Genomic DNA, 16017 nt, shown 5'->3' on the forward strand with positions numbered 1-16017 from the left:
ACAACTCTCCCAATAGTATGAACAAACTGCTCACATTCTGTGGCATTGACAGGATAATGAAACGCATATGTGGGGGGGACAGAGAAAAACAGCTACAAGTTCTTGAATCAAGATACATTATTGACCTAAATACAAGTATGCCTTATGCGCTTAATAGGGAGAAAGAATTGAATACCCATATTGGTCGCTGATGCCTGGTCATTATCTATCCGTAACTCTGTTGCAACCACATTCAGGACTATCGTCCATTATATTACTCTACAATTACTTTCTATCTATTTTTTTTCTAAGTCTTTTTTCTTTTATTCTTGGGTAGGGGGTGTTGTGTCCTCCATGATATACACATTTTATATTGGGTGCTCATTCACATTGGTCATGACTAGAGTTTGGGTATGGTTCTACATGTGGACATTTATCCTTGATTGTATTTTTATCTCTTCGAACTTCTTGACTTGTTGTCAATGATTTGTATCTGTAATGGTGCGCACACAATTCGGCATTGGCTCTTGAATAGGAGGTCATTATTAAGGTTTCTCCACTATGTCTCATAGGAGGCGTCAGTATCCATTCATGATATTTTTCCTTTAATATGTACATGGACAGGAAGCTGCGTGTTCAATAGGTACATGGAAAGCAAGCTGTGCGTTCGGGATGATATCCAAATTGGGGGCCTCATTTACAAGAAGTGGTGCATCGCTGCGTGAAAGCAGCGATGCACCACTTCTCAGTGTGCCCTCCTTGCGACACCAATGATGTGTCATATTTACAATATGACACATCATGTCGCAACGAATGATAGATACGTAGGTGTAACTGATGTATCTGTCAGCACAAAAAGTGGCGCATTGCTGGAGTTGTGTTGGAAGCCTGACACAACTCCAGCAATGTTCCTTTCACATGGGGCAAGCCCCATGTCAGAGGGCCTGCGTCACCCTTACGACAGCCATGAGGCAGGTGTAAGGTTTCAATGCATTGGTGTCCTAGCAGTGGCGTAGCAAAATCTCACAGATTCACTACACCACTCCTATGACCCTTTCTTGCGGGGTACGCCCACTCTGCATACATTATTCCTGGTGCAGGTATAATGTAGCGCCGGGGTGTACGAAGTGACTCATCTTCCTAGAAGCGGCACTTCGTAAATATGGCGCAACGTGGTGCATTTTTCACTCCTTTGGTGTGTCGCAAAAAGTGACGCACCGGTGGCACAAAAGTGATGCAGGGGCTCATAAATAAGCCCCAGGGTGTTTATCAAGCAAGTACCTAAACCATCGTGTTTTTACCTGAATAAATTCTTATCACAGATTTACTCACATTTGCCCATTAATGCGACTTGGCCCTTTATTTTTCCAGAGTGTGTCAATCAGGATTGAAATGTATTTATGTTATACATGGGAAGTGTTACGTTTTGTTCCATGCTTCATATTCATGTTGTTCCATGCTTCATATTCATGGAAAATACCATGAATTCAGGAATGATATTTAGGGTGTCAAATGCAAAAAATTCAATGCAGTATTTATATTTAATTTATTGTATTACATTTTATTATTTCTTATTTTTAATTTCATTATCAAAAAATTAGAATGGCAACAATGGCATGATTTTATCCTTGACCCTTACAGGTACAAAGTTAAAAAACTGGGCGTATTAGCGATCAAATTAATTTTGCAATGCAGGAATAACTCTTCTATATCTATGAAGTGTTATGAAGTACAATATGTATTCACACAACTCCTCAGGTCCGGGATAAGGTTCAATGCATAAAATGTAAACGTTTGTGACCATGTCATTCTTGGCAAAGCATTTGTTATTATCAATTGTGATTATGAGATTGAAAAACATGCTTTTTTCATTATCAATAAATTGCGCACGAAGAATAACTCTTCCATGTTCATTATGACGTATTATGATTTAAATGTCTTCCTGTCAACACTCTGGTAACTGGACAAAGGCCTTCTATGGCTGAAACATGTTGTTTTTTTTTAGCAATTAAAACACTCGTAACATCAGGACTGTGTGCTGCCTCATTCCTTTGGATTTTAACTGTTCTTTGATATATATCTATATATATATATATATATATATATATATATATATATATATATATATATATATATGTATATATATATATATATTTATATTTGATATATTTTTATATTTCTTTGAAATTATAATTATAAATTAAAAATATTATTTTAATAATTATTTTTTAAGTAGATATATGGAAATGTATGTGTTAATTATTATATATGTTTACCTTTTGTAAATTAAGTTTATTTGTTATATTTGTTAAAATATGTATTAAATTCTATTTTTTTATTAATGTTACTATTTAGGAAATGTAATATTTATTTAATATATATTTAAAAAAGATTAATACAACGATATTAATGATTTTATTTTTATGTTTGTGGACTTACCACTATAAGTATAGGATGACAATATTTTTTACATCAATATTTGGTCACAATATGTTTGTATGGTGATATTTTGATGGTTCATATTTTGTCAGCGAACCCTTTTTTTGATACAGATGATATCCTTATATTTCTTCCCATTTCATTTCCACTCCCCGTCCTTGTATTTTCCAGATAACTCCATGAATCCTTAAAGAAAGCTAATATCGATTAAAAGTTCTTTCTTGTTGTAACCTTTTATCATATTTTGTATTATTACAATGTTCATTGTGCACCATTAATGTTATGATGATATGCCTGTGCCTTGTCAATCAATCGATATTAACTTAATTCGATCTAAATAAATTAGACAATAATAGTTCAGGAAAAGTACAGAAAAGGACAATTTAAATCAAACATAATTAGAAAAGTACATTTTAACAAATATATATATTTCAGCTGCATAATCACTAAGTCCTAATATTCTTGATACACTGATTAAAAGGATAACACGGATAAAAAGTTAATGGACTTAAATGCAAAGACCTCAGTTAACCGTCTGCTATGCATTACTACCTAACTTTTTCAAATAATCCTCTAATCAGTTTTGTAATAGCAATTTTAAAAATTCACAAAAAAACATAATTTATAATGTGATTCTAAACAGTAGTTATAAATCCGTATTAGTACCACTTTTCCAAGTAGTCCTCTGCTCTTTTTCATAATGACAATTTAAAATGTATTAGAAACCATTGCTTGTAGTATATTTCAGACCAACGATTATAAATTTATGTAACTAAAGCGTCATATGTTTATCATTTATACTTGTCAGCAAGGTTAATCATATTATCTTTCTAGCATCAAAAACGGGCCATAGAAAAATTGTCATTCCGCAGCATAGCTCAACAGTAGATAGTGATTACAAAGAAATATATGCAGGTCAACATTGTGTAAACTGTAAACATCTTAAAAACAGTAAAATATAACGTTTTCTCCAAAAATTATAAAATTTACAGAAAAGTACGACGTGCATGGTGCTCTGCAACATCTTGCCATCAAAAGTACAATTACTTAGATTTGGTGTCTAATCATTGGGTTTAGGGAAGCTGATCAACCGATAGAAAATATCCATTCTAAAGCGAAATAGGACAAATCTATGTCTTGCATTAGATACAGCTTTCAAATATAACTGCATGTCATAATTGGTTAAAATAAGTTGGTTATTTATAACAGAAGTTTTTGGCAACTTGGCGGTCAACATGAGATCTTCTAAGTGCACAGTGCATTCATTTTTTAATGCTATTCTGCCTATATCTGTCAAAGTTTTAGTATCCTCAAAGTAGTCTGGGTGTCCCATATCTTGGCAAAAACGTTGAATATATGCCAACCACGATATGTGTGTAGACAGAGTTGATTTTAAGCAGTCCCCCATAATGGCCCTGTTTAAGGCAGTGTATTCAGAGGTCCAGAGTGTATGCCATGATAATATGAGTTGCAACCTAAGTAAGGGGGTAGGGGTGCACATGGGGGGTACCTGTGGTACCCCCCTGCATTTGCATACACAATGCGTCAGGCACCGTGCGGTGCCTGCCGCTTTGTGTATGCAAATGCATACATGCATTTTTAGAGTACCGCCCGCCACACTGTTAAAGATGCATGATGCGATCGCCACTGTGGCGGGCGCATCCTAATATGCAGTGCGGGACCGCTGCTCAGCTCGCGGGTGTCCCGTTTTCCGCGAGGGTGGCGGGGGGGCAAAGTCCGCCCGCCATCCTAATGGGGGCCTAAGTCTGCAAGAAATGAAACCCCCATCTCAGCTTGGCAGACATATGAAGAGGCACTTTTGGGGGCTGCAAACAGGTACCCCACAAATTAATTTCCCGCCACTTGCAGTGCTGTACATTTTGCATGCCCCGAAATCCCAGCACCATATAGTGCTACACTGTTCCACTTTGCCTTTTAAATCTTAATAATCTCCACTGGAGGTTTTGTACCCTATCTGCTGGCAAAATTTTGTGGGGCCATACTAGCTTTTTTAAACAATAGGGCTCTTGTAGATGTAGCACAATTCCATGTACCTTCCTTGGAGAACAGGACACCTAGATATGAGAAACTGTTTGTAAAATCTATCTTAGAGTCACTTATTTTTATGTCATGACAAGTTGAGGCTCTCCTGCCACACTTCATTATAAATGTTTTTAATTAATTGACTAATAAGTCATGCTCCTGCATGAATGCGACAAAGGTATTAAGAAGAGACTGCAAAGCAAGGGGGTTGTGGGACATAAGGACGGCATCGTCTGTGTAGAGTAGTGCCAGCACTGGCCAATGTACCTACGGGAGGTCTTTACATTGCAAAGTCAGCTCTTCGCCTACATTGTTTATATATAAAGAGAAAAGAAAGGGTGCTAAAACTCAATCCTGTCTTACCCCTCTCTCCACACTAAAAGGCTGGGCACATTCTCCTCTAATATCGTATCTTACCCTGGCTTTAGATCCTGTATTAAGATCTCTGAAAAGTTGATGATCGATGTCTCCACTCCCATATCGGATGTGATTGCCCATAACTTCGAGTGGATGACACAATCAAAAGCAAAGGGAAGATCGACAAACCCAAGGAACGCATTCCCACCCTTGATCTTTGTATATTTTCCTATTAACATGCTTAAATTCAGGCCCTGCTTAATTGTCCTAACTCCACTGCGAAACCCATATTGAAGGTCTGTCAAAATTTCCATTGGTTTTGGCCACTACTGTAGCCTGTTCAAGATAACATGGCCTGCTACCTTCAATAGGGAGTCAAGCAAAGAAATAGGCCTGTAACACGCAGGATTGTGTAGTTCGCCCTTTTTTGTAGATGGGTATGATTATTGATTCTAACCATGTCGGGAGAAAGCCTGTGTCACAAAAGGCCCTTAATACAGCCATCAGTAAAGGTCCCCATAAAGTGATATTTGCTTTATACAGGTCCACTGGGCTGGCCTCAGGACCGGGTGCTTTTCCGCCTTTACTGGCAGCAATTGCCCTATTAACTTGCTCTGAACTAAATGGGGGAATTGAAGTTTAGGTTGCTACTAAGATATCGTTGTTTTTATGGGCCTGATCATATTCCGTTGGAGGAATTTGCAATGATTAAATACCAGATAAGTGCTTTATCCATTCATTATCCTGTACAGCCACCACAATCCCAGGCACCTTGTCAGCTCTCAAAGGTGCCAAATTAACTACCGCCCAGAATGCATTATTATCTTAAGTTGAGCTTGCTTGATGTGAAGCTTCCCATGCTCCTCGTCTCATCTGTATATTTCTATGCTTAACTTTAACTTCCTGTTTATATGCTAGCCTGCAGGCCTGGACCCCAGATCTGCATCTAGGTGTTTTATGTAATGTGTCTTTTAGGCTCTTATTTGCCTTAGTACATTCTGAGTCTAACCATCTCTTATTCTCTTTTCTTTGTTTACTGGTGACTAGAAGACTCTCCTTCACCCCCTTTGCTTTTGTCAAAAAAGCACAAATAAAATCTTTTCGGTCAGCATTTTCTTCTAGAAAGGTCTTAAAGGCTTCCCCCTGATTGCAGATTAACTGTTTTAAGAATCACTTAGGGATGATCTGTTACCAACGTAGGGAATAACCGTTGATAGTTGCTAGCTCTCTCTCTGCTGCCCGCCTGCCTGAGTCATAGTATAATTACTATGCTTTTTGGACAGTAGCAAATATGAAATGTGGACAGACTGTGGGAAGTGATCACTTAGTGAGATCGAATTCGTTTTCAAATTGGAAGCATAGGGGGCACGATTATTGGATATTATGATGTAGTCAATAATACTGTCAGCATTTCTTCCATTAAAAGAACACTTAAATGGGGCGTATGGGGATGACATTTCGTTAGAAAATGCCAAATCATGTTTAAACATCAATTCTTTTAGCCTATCCCCATATTGATTATGTATAAAATGTGTTTGGGCTACATCAACTGAATTGATCAGACCACATATTTTATCAGAGGGTAGGCTACATAATCTTACATTGAAATCACCCCCCCCCCCCCATAAGGCTACCAAATTCTTACTACTGGAATTGCCACGGTGCTTCAAATCTTCATCCAATATTCTCAGAGTAATTCCTATATCTGCTGTGGTTGTAATTTTATAGAAGTTAATCAATGCTAGCCGTGCTGGGACAGTACCTTCACAAATAATTACCTGATAATAAGGGTAGTCTACTTCTTTCGTTGTTTTAACCAATTGTAATTTATTAGAGGCAAAAAACACATAAGCCACCTTTTGATCTGCCACGTACTGTTGGGGAGGATGGAGAATGGAATGTTCTATAACCATTTATATGCATGGGCTCCGTAAGCCACGTCTCTTGGAGACAAATAAAATTAAAGTGCTCAATAAATTCTCGCCATTCCGGGTTGATGATCTTACTCTGGAGACCCGCCGCATTCCAGAACAAAAATCCAATCAATTCAGAGCAAGTTTTAGGAGGACTCGCTACACTGTTGGTTAATGGGGCAGCTGTGGTGAGATCGGTGATTATTTGTGTGTCGAGCTGAGATTGCGAGGTATTTGCACCGCTAAGTTCTCAAGTGAATCTCCTATTTTCCGTAATATTTTGAATGATACTAGTCTCTAATCCTCCCGTGAACCCCCCATATGCCCTTCACCAAGTCAATCTAGTCCATCAAGTGTGGATAAATTCTAGAACCTATTATATGCTGGGACATTAAAAATTTAATGGGTTGATGGAGTCGGATCATGTAGATTCGTTGATCGATTAGTAGATTCGTTGATCAATTAGTATCCAATATTAAACTGGGTTGATAAAAATATCTTAGGGGGAGAGAGGAGATATTAGTTGCTGAGATATGTGTAGCTCCTGTAATGCTCAGAACTGCCTCCACCAGGCTTGGTGTTGTGAAAGAGAGGACAGCATAATTTCCTTGCAGATTTTTCTGTGACCTACCCACCCATTTAACATGCCTTATCATTTTTATGTTCTCAAACAACTGCTTGGTCAAACCTGATCCAACCCCTAGCCAATGTAAGCCCTTATTTCTATTAGAGGTCCAGGATCCCTCACTCTGTGAAGGTTGATAAAGTAAATTTGACAAAATAATTACATAAAGAGTTGGCTGCAGGAGTTAGATCTAAGAAATCGGTAGTCTGTGTTGTGACAGATTGTGGATGTGTAGTGTTGTTTGGCGATAGGTGGGCGTTGCCTGTGTACTTCCCTCCTGTATAACCTCTTTCAGGGTTTATGGTAGCTGATGTCCTCTGTATGCTCTGATGACAAATTTAATTTAATTTACTCTGTATACTACTCATGTGCGTGTTTGCATTAGGATTAGCTGTGGTATCGCTTGATGATTGTATAATAAATAAATCCAGTACGTTGGGACATTTAGTTTCTAGGTTTTTTAGATGAATATTTATAGATTCTATTAATATGAACTGTTAGTAGGGACAGCATCATTGACTATAATAGTGGGACTAAAACAAGCAGCAATGGAAGCCCTGCTTTTTTGGTAAACATATATTGGGTTAGGTACATCGGTTTTTATAGATTAGATAGGTTTTTAAAAAGAATTGTTTTATTTTAGCCAAAAAGTCATTAACACCGTATATTTATGAGAGCATTTTTATATAATCTGTTGAAAACTTTTGCAAAATTTTAATGAAAAGAGAACATAAATTCTTTCGATATTGTATGATTTTTATTAATTGAAACAATAAAGATTCAATCAATCAACCTTATAGATTCTAAAGAGTCTTTCACAAATTGTTTCAGGGATGTAACTGCCATGCATAATGAATCTAGACATTTGTCAACATTAGGACAGTTAGTGACTTGTTTTGTGGTTTAAGGCATTTATTTTGGGCTGACTCCTTGTTTGAGGTATTAGTTGCGTTACGTTGTTGAGGTTTTTTTATATGCTTCGGAGGGGGTGGGGAGTCACAGTTAGATGAATTAATAGTTTCAGGTATATGTTGTACGCACCTGTTGTCCCCTTTTTTATTCATTGGGGATCTACCTTTACTACTAATTTTATCATTGGTATCGGCTTTCCATGGTTATCGGTGGGAGGGATAGAAGATATTTTAGGGGCCAGTATATGGCCCCCACAGACTAACAATGTTTCTTCGACAGGTTTGTCTTGTTCTGATGTGTGAGGCCTCCCACCATCCCCTGCATTTTTTCTACTGCCCATACTTAATTTAAGTTTAAATTTAGGAGGTAGCAGGCAATTGACCAATGATATAGATACACACATAAGAAAATACAAAAAAAATAAATCAATAACTCCACCCCCTGTTGAGTTCACTCTTGATTTCGCTTCGTGGCATGGTTCACGATGCACCAGATTAAAATCTTGTTTCTTATTTCTTTGAGGCTCCTTTATAGATTGGTGTTAGGGTACAGGAATATTCACTACATTACTTTAATCAGCATTGCACAAATCCAGTACCGGCCCAAGTTTGATTCCTTATACAATGTACTTCTGTAATGTTCTTGAGTGTTATTTTGGCCCAGTTCTTCCTTGCTTTTATTCTTTAAAGAATTTTTCAGTTTTTCTGTTAGGTTAGTATTTATAGTATCTGTACTCCTACGCTGTCGTACTTGCTGTATCTTCCTTAGATAGTTGTAAAGAGTAGAAGTAACTGTGACTACAAACACCCCCACTCCAAACTTTAAGCGCTGGTACAGTGGTGCTCCCAGTTGTAAAATGCATGCAGCAAGTCTTGCCTTGTGGAGACCTGGGATATATGAATCACTGAACAGGATCCTCTGTACTCCAGCACCAGTTCAAGCACAACAAGCCTAAGGTCAGAGAACGATGAGGGGGGGGCCAGCAAAGCCTCTTACCGTCTCTGACGGGCCCGCCCTTGGCCAGGGCATGGCCCGCGCGCGGCCACGCACTTCTTGCACTAGCAAGCACTTTTAAGTGCGCAACATGGTTGTCAGCTCCTGCTCCTCATGTGGCACAGCCTCCTGGGGCAAGGAGTCCCCAACAACTTCACAGTCAAAACAGTCGATCCAGATCAAAGCGTACTGCGCTGCCGGAACCAGCGAGCACTTTTAAGTGCACGGTGGGGTTCAGATCAAAGCGTCCCCATCAAACATCAAAACAGCAGGCCCAGATCAAAGCGTCCCACGCTATGGGGAACCAGTGAGCACTTTTAAGTGTGTGGCGTGTGTGTCGGCCCCTCCCCCTCATGGGTCACAAACTCCTGGAACAACAAGTCCCCAACAATGGCACAGTCAAAACAGCAGATCCAAATCAAAGCATACCATGCCGTCGAAACCAGCAAGCACTTTTAAGTGTGCCGTGAGGTCCAGATCCAAGCGTCCCCATCAAACACCATGAAACCTGTACTCCAGTCTTCAGTGATGAGGTCTCCAGGCAGTGTCCTGCAGCTCTGGCAGTCTCAATTTATTTTATATATCATGTTCATTTTGTTCTCATAATGAACAACAACAAAAAAGAAGAGCACCTATGGTGCTAATGAAAACAATCAAGAGGCATTGAAGTAAGCACTAAGGGGCTGATTACGATGGCGGGAGGTCTTACGTCCGCCCGCCCCCCTATAGGAAATTAGGAACACCCGACAGACTTATGGCGTTCCCGTAAGAGGCATTATGATGCAAACGCCACCACGGCGGTCTCAAATGCCTATATTTTGTATTGCCGCGAGTGCTGCTGGCTGCAGCACACACCGCAATACATAAAGGGGTCACTTTGCATATCCCTGCACTAGTGGCAGACACCATGCGGTGCCTGCCACTTGGTACAGGGACATGTAGGGGGACCCATAGGTGCCACCCAGTGCCCACTTCACAGGGCCAGGGGGAAGGGGGCCCGCTGAAGGCCCCCAAAGTCCCTTTCCGTCAGCCTTTTTATGGCGCATTAACAGCCATGAAAAGGCCAGTGGAAAGGGACATTGTAATCCCTCTAGCGGTGCCTGGCAGGCCTCGCCACCATGGTAGAGACTACATCCGCCTCCACTGCACCACCAGGCTCAAGGAGCCTGTCGGATGCATGACGGTTGGTCTTTCCAACTGCCACCCCTCCGCCCGCCATATTAATGTGGTGGGCAGTAAAAATGGTTCATATGGTGGTGAGACCGCCACCAACAGCCTGTCGGTGGTGGTCTCACTGCCATCCTAATCAGACCCTAAGATCAGCTCAAACTGAATCATTCAAACAATTCCAGTGTTTCTGCTCGGCCATCAGTTTCTCTGATCGTGCTTCTACACTAAGGGGCAGATTACAATGATGGTCAGATGTACGTCCAACCGGTATCATTGCGGTAAAGGGACGGGCCAACAGGTAGTCAGTGGTCCTGACCACCAAATTAGGATCCAACTGCCATGGAGGGAGTCAGAAACATGCCTCTTAGCATTGAGGCTTGTGCTGCGGCCCGGAAAAAGGCAGCAGCACAAATCCCAATGCAAAGAGGCAAGTTTTTAAACATCCATGCACCCTGTTGCAGGCACCATGCAGTGCCTGTCACATGATGCAGGGATGTTTAGGGGGGCCTGCAGAGGGCCAAGGGCCCTGCAAGGGACCCGAATAGAACTTTTCCACCAGCTTTTCCACATCGGAAGAACCAACGTGAACTAGCTGGCCGGAATATGGATGGTGATCCCCATAGCGGTGCCTGAAAAGGCATCACTTCCATTGTGGGGAATGCGATCCAACCAACCGCCCAATGGGCTCCTTGAGCCTGTTGAAAGCTGTTTGGTCCCTGGGGCATGACGGTCTGACCGACCACATCGTAATGCAGTCGTCTGACTGCAGATAGAGATGACGGTGGGACCGACACTGATGGTACGTCGGTGTCAGTTCCACCTACATTGTAATCGGCCCCTTATTATTGGCAGTGATCTCCTGATCACCCTGAACTTCTCTGACTGCCAAAGGTGTCCAGTGCCAACGTGAGGTGGCAGAATGTTGCCCAGAAGTCGGACATGAGAAGCCAGGCAGGGCGCTCTAATCTACCAACAGATTCGGGGAGAACTAGGGAATGTCTCTCTACAGCACGTTACACACTGCTGGTTAGCGGAAAGACTCACTGACTGGTAGCAGCGTTGGTGCATGTTACTGTTGCAGTCTGTGTTAGTCTGAACCTGCGCAGAGTTGAACTGTGCAATATATAGTTGATGTGCTGGGTTGGCACTGGCAGGAATTGAAGATCAAGTGACTGTCTGTTCCAGGTAGCATAGCACATAGTGGTTGCAGGAACAGACTGTTGCCCAGCGCATGTCCTGGACCTGAGATGGAGAGTACCTTTCATGAGAAACAGCTTCTTCTTCAATATCTGATGAACCGATCAGTGACAACAAATCATCAATCCGGCAATGAACCACCCACATCAGAATTCACATCAGAGAATTGTTAATCCCTCCCACAGGGCCATCTTGCAACAGTGTCTTTACCCACAAACAACTGCCCGTGCAGTCCACCGACAACCTCCAGCTCAAAATTAGGTACTCCTCTCCATGAAGTCCTTCCTGCGCTCTGTTTCTTCCAAGCTTGGCTTGCGCTACATAAATATTAATACAAAAGACACTCACTGCGACGCTCAATGAATCAAGTAAAGAGGCTATATTTAGGCATTTTATTAGATGCGTCGAATGACACGTATGAGTGCATTTAGGAAACAAATGTAAAGTGATTTTAAATAGCGAGCTGAGGTCAACGGTTACATTTAAAATCAACCATTATATACAAATATTCTTAATCTGTCTTCTCATGTTCCCTCCTCTAATACTTCGTCAGTTACCTTCATAGACAACAACCAGTGCCCACACGAATTCTAAGAGTGGATACTGGTTCGATTTCATGCTTTACTGGAGTCCTTGGAATAGTAAAACTGTGCTTTGACCTCTGCTAAGTAGAACATTAAACAGATACAATGCTGATGATTAAGAATGGCAGACGGGAAGGTTGATTGTATTTTAGCAAGTTAAACAAACACAGTATTGTGCTCATCCACAATGGCTAGCAGATCAAACAAAAATATGCCAGTTCCTATCAATCCATTCACAACGAATTCCGGCACATTGTATTAATCATTTGATAGGCAGAGAGAATAACAAAAATACCAGACTTGTATCCAATTGTGTACCTGGAATTTACTGGGAATACGATCAGGCACGCTTTTTCCGTAACACTGTCATTAGGATATTCTAACATGAAGTGTGCCCAGATGGCTGAGGGGTTTCCTTTTAAAATGCATCTTATAGATCCCTGAGACTTTTTTTCTCAGTTGTTGCAGTCAGAGAGAACTTTGCATGGTAAGTTAACACACCAGGGGGCAGATTTACTAAGAAGGCATGCAACGCAGCACAGCAAGACAACTTGCTGTGCTGCATTGTGTGCAAGGAAGAAAGCAGAAATGCTCCATACCTAATAAGATATGACACATTCCTGCTCTCTTCATGCTCTGGCGCACTGGGTGCTGCCTAATGCCAGCGCCATGGTGCAAGGGTGCTTGCGTTACAGGCAGGACTGCTCCTGTGCATGAAGGGAGACCTTCCTGCACAAAAACAATCATTTGAGGCATTTTCCTCTTTCTATGTGTATTGCACAATGTAGCACATGTAGAAAGAGAAAATAATGAGGAGAAATAAACATATTTTTCTCATTGTGCCTCTGTTGGGAAGGCGTACAATTTTGACACAGTCCCAGGTTTACAAACCGAAGTAAATCTGGGATTGTGTCAAAATCCATGGGCAGGTGCATGGGAAATTCCATGCTCCTCCCATGGAGTGCCTTCCCAATGGAGAGTAACACAAGACAGCCATTTGGCTACCATGAGTTAATTAGGAATTACTAAGTCACACAGAACCATGCATGGTGGCTTTGCATTGATTATTAAATCCAACTAAAGGGACTTGTGTTGCTTGGGTCACCTTGTGTTACAATAACGCAATGTATGTCTTTTGTAACTCTGGGCCAGGATTCCCCCTGGTGTCATTTAAATATAGGTATATACAGGGCCTCATCTTAACATGGCAGATACCCTAGCAGCCAACATCATGGCTCCCTTCCATCATTCACAAGTGGGAAATCTGCAGGGTTTTCAATGAGAATCTTCAGTTAGTTTAGGTCATAGAATCCATGGACCAGAAATCCTATCAGCCATAGTGACACAGAGGTCACAGTGGTGCCTCCTCAACGCTCAATTGGATGAGGTGAATATAACCCCAAAAGATGGCAATCCTGTGTAGGATTACACACAGAGAGAAAACTCCCTGCAGTAAAAACTCCCTCTTCAGAAGTTTTTTTTAGAAAAATTAAAAAGTATGCTCTGCAGAGCCAAACAAATATAGTGCCAGCTTGTCATGCTATTTTGTTTTTAGTTAGCCGCCTTTCTGATGGTTGCACTAATAAAGGCAAAAAATCCATGACAAGTAGACGGGATCTCATAATAAGGAGGGTGGTTCTATGTAAGGAAGGGTCATGGGTGCTATACTGTCAGGCTGCGCAACAGAATTCTGATGACAGTTGTACGACGGAACCATGCATGCATTTATCACAATTGCCTTTACAACGCCGTCAGCACAATGCATGCATCATTACCAAGCATGCATTTGTACAAACATTTTTGAAATGGAAATGGCTTTTCTACGAACATTTTGTTGTGGGGGCATGCTTGATATGGGCATATAGCTGGTCACTGACATGAGGGTTTTTTTCAGAGCCTGAAAGGTACCGAGGGGCAGAGGTGCTTTGAACACTGTGTTGAAACCAGCCCCGATCCCTAAATTTGGCATTTTTACTGGCCTTAAGCCCTAAAATAGCCACTCCACTGCAGACTCAGAGATCCCTGCCAGGTCCTGAGCTCTAAACACATTCTCCTAGCTTCGAGCCCTAAATCCGCCTTCACCATGGCCCTTGGGTGTGCAACGCAGTCCATGACCATTACCATGCATCCAACAAACAGGCTCTAACCATGTATTAACAATTTTGTGGTAAATGCTTTATGGTAAAGGCATATGCATGGCAAAGATAAGCGTGGTAACCCTTGCGTTTTAAAGGCATGTATGGTTGAGCCTGCGTTGTAAATGATGTTTCCCCCAGATGACATATCAGTGAACGAAGGAAAGTTGACCTACAAAGCCTCGATTGCTCCTATGGTAGCTTGAGCATTTGAGATATATATCAAACGAGGTAGACAGCAGGGTACGAGGAAGTATAATAAGTAATACAGTTAAGATGAAAATTGATTTTTCTGCAGACATGTTAATTTCAATGTAAAAAAATAATACTATCCGAAATATATAAATACATATGCTGTAAAAATAGTAACCAAATAATATTTTTCCCAGTAATTCTTTTTGAGTGTAAACAACTCACAGTAGAATTTCCAACATCACTTCTGCCCATTACAGAAGTTGCAATACAGAATCTCAGCATGAAACACAGTGCAGAGTATCTCATTTCAAGGCATAAAAAATCACTGTGTATTTGCTACTACAACAACCAAAATCCCGAAAATAAATTATATAAAGCTGGTGCCTTTTGCTTCGAATCATAACCATGGGTGGTTAGTAACAAGAACAACGGTTCCTGTACATGGTGCCCTGCGTTTGGTGTGCCCTGAGCAGTGTTTGAACAAAATATTGGATGAAAAATATTGTGGTACAGAAATATTGTGTCAAGTGTATTAGGACTTCAATTATATCGTGGACAGAAATATTGACGGTAAGAATATTTTTTGTGTTGTTTTTGATATTGTTAAAAATATCAATTTAGTAAATATTGTTTACAATATTATTTTTTGGTGTTAATTAGCATGGAATATATTGTATTTAATTCATTCTATGTGTTTATAATTGTTAAATTATTCAATTTTTAAAATGTGTATTTTAAATTGTATTAATGTTTTCAATAATTATTGAATTACTTATTTTCTAGCAAGATGTTGGGTTATTAGGGTATAAGGAAGGGGATTTAAAAAACATAATTATATATTTACATTTAATATTTTGAGTTAATTATTTGAAAACTATCTAAATTCATAATTTTTCATTTAAATGTATTTTACTATACTAATTCTTTTTAATACTTTAAAATGTTATATTAAATATTATATATCTTATTTGAATGTATTGTATTTCATTTTGAATTAAATGTTTTTAAACAATTTAAATGTATTTTAAAAATGTGTATTACATAGCATAAATGAATAAATGACTGAATTAATATTGTATTGTGTGATTACTCAAAATCACTTAATTATTATAGAAGTGCAGCCACAATAAAAACCATTACAATATATACACATAATTTAAAGAAGTACGTGCATCCTAGAATAAAAAAGAATCAAGTGCAATTCATTAAGGATTGCGGGTTCATATTTTCAGCAGGCCACAATGGGAGTAAACAGCAGGTGCCTTATCCAGCTGATTTAAGAGTTTACCCTCCTTACATATGAGAATACAGGGTTAACTCAGACTACTCTCAACTCATTAGTTATGTTACATTGGACTGATTTCGGTGGAGCTGTGAGCTACAAAAGGGGGTGTATCAGTTACTCATGTGCCTATCATTAAGCATTGTCTGCACCTGATGCATGTATTTCCCAAATTTTGTCAGCTCCGGTGTGA

Source organism: Lissotriton helveticus, chromosome 12 (genome assembly GCF_964261635.1).
Source record: "Lissotriton helveticus chromosome 12, aLisHel1.1, whole genome shotgun sequence".
NCBI lineage: Eukaryota > Metazoa > Chordata > Amphibia > Caudata > Salamandridae > Lissotriton > Lissotriton helveticus.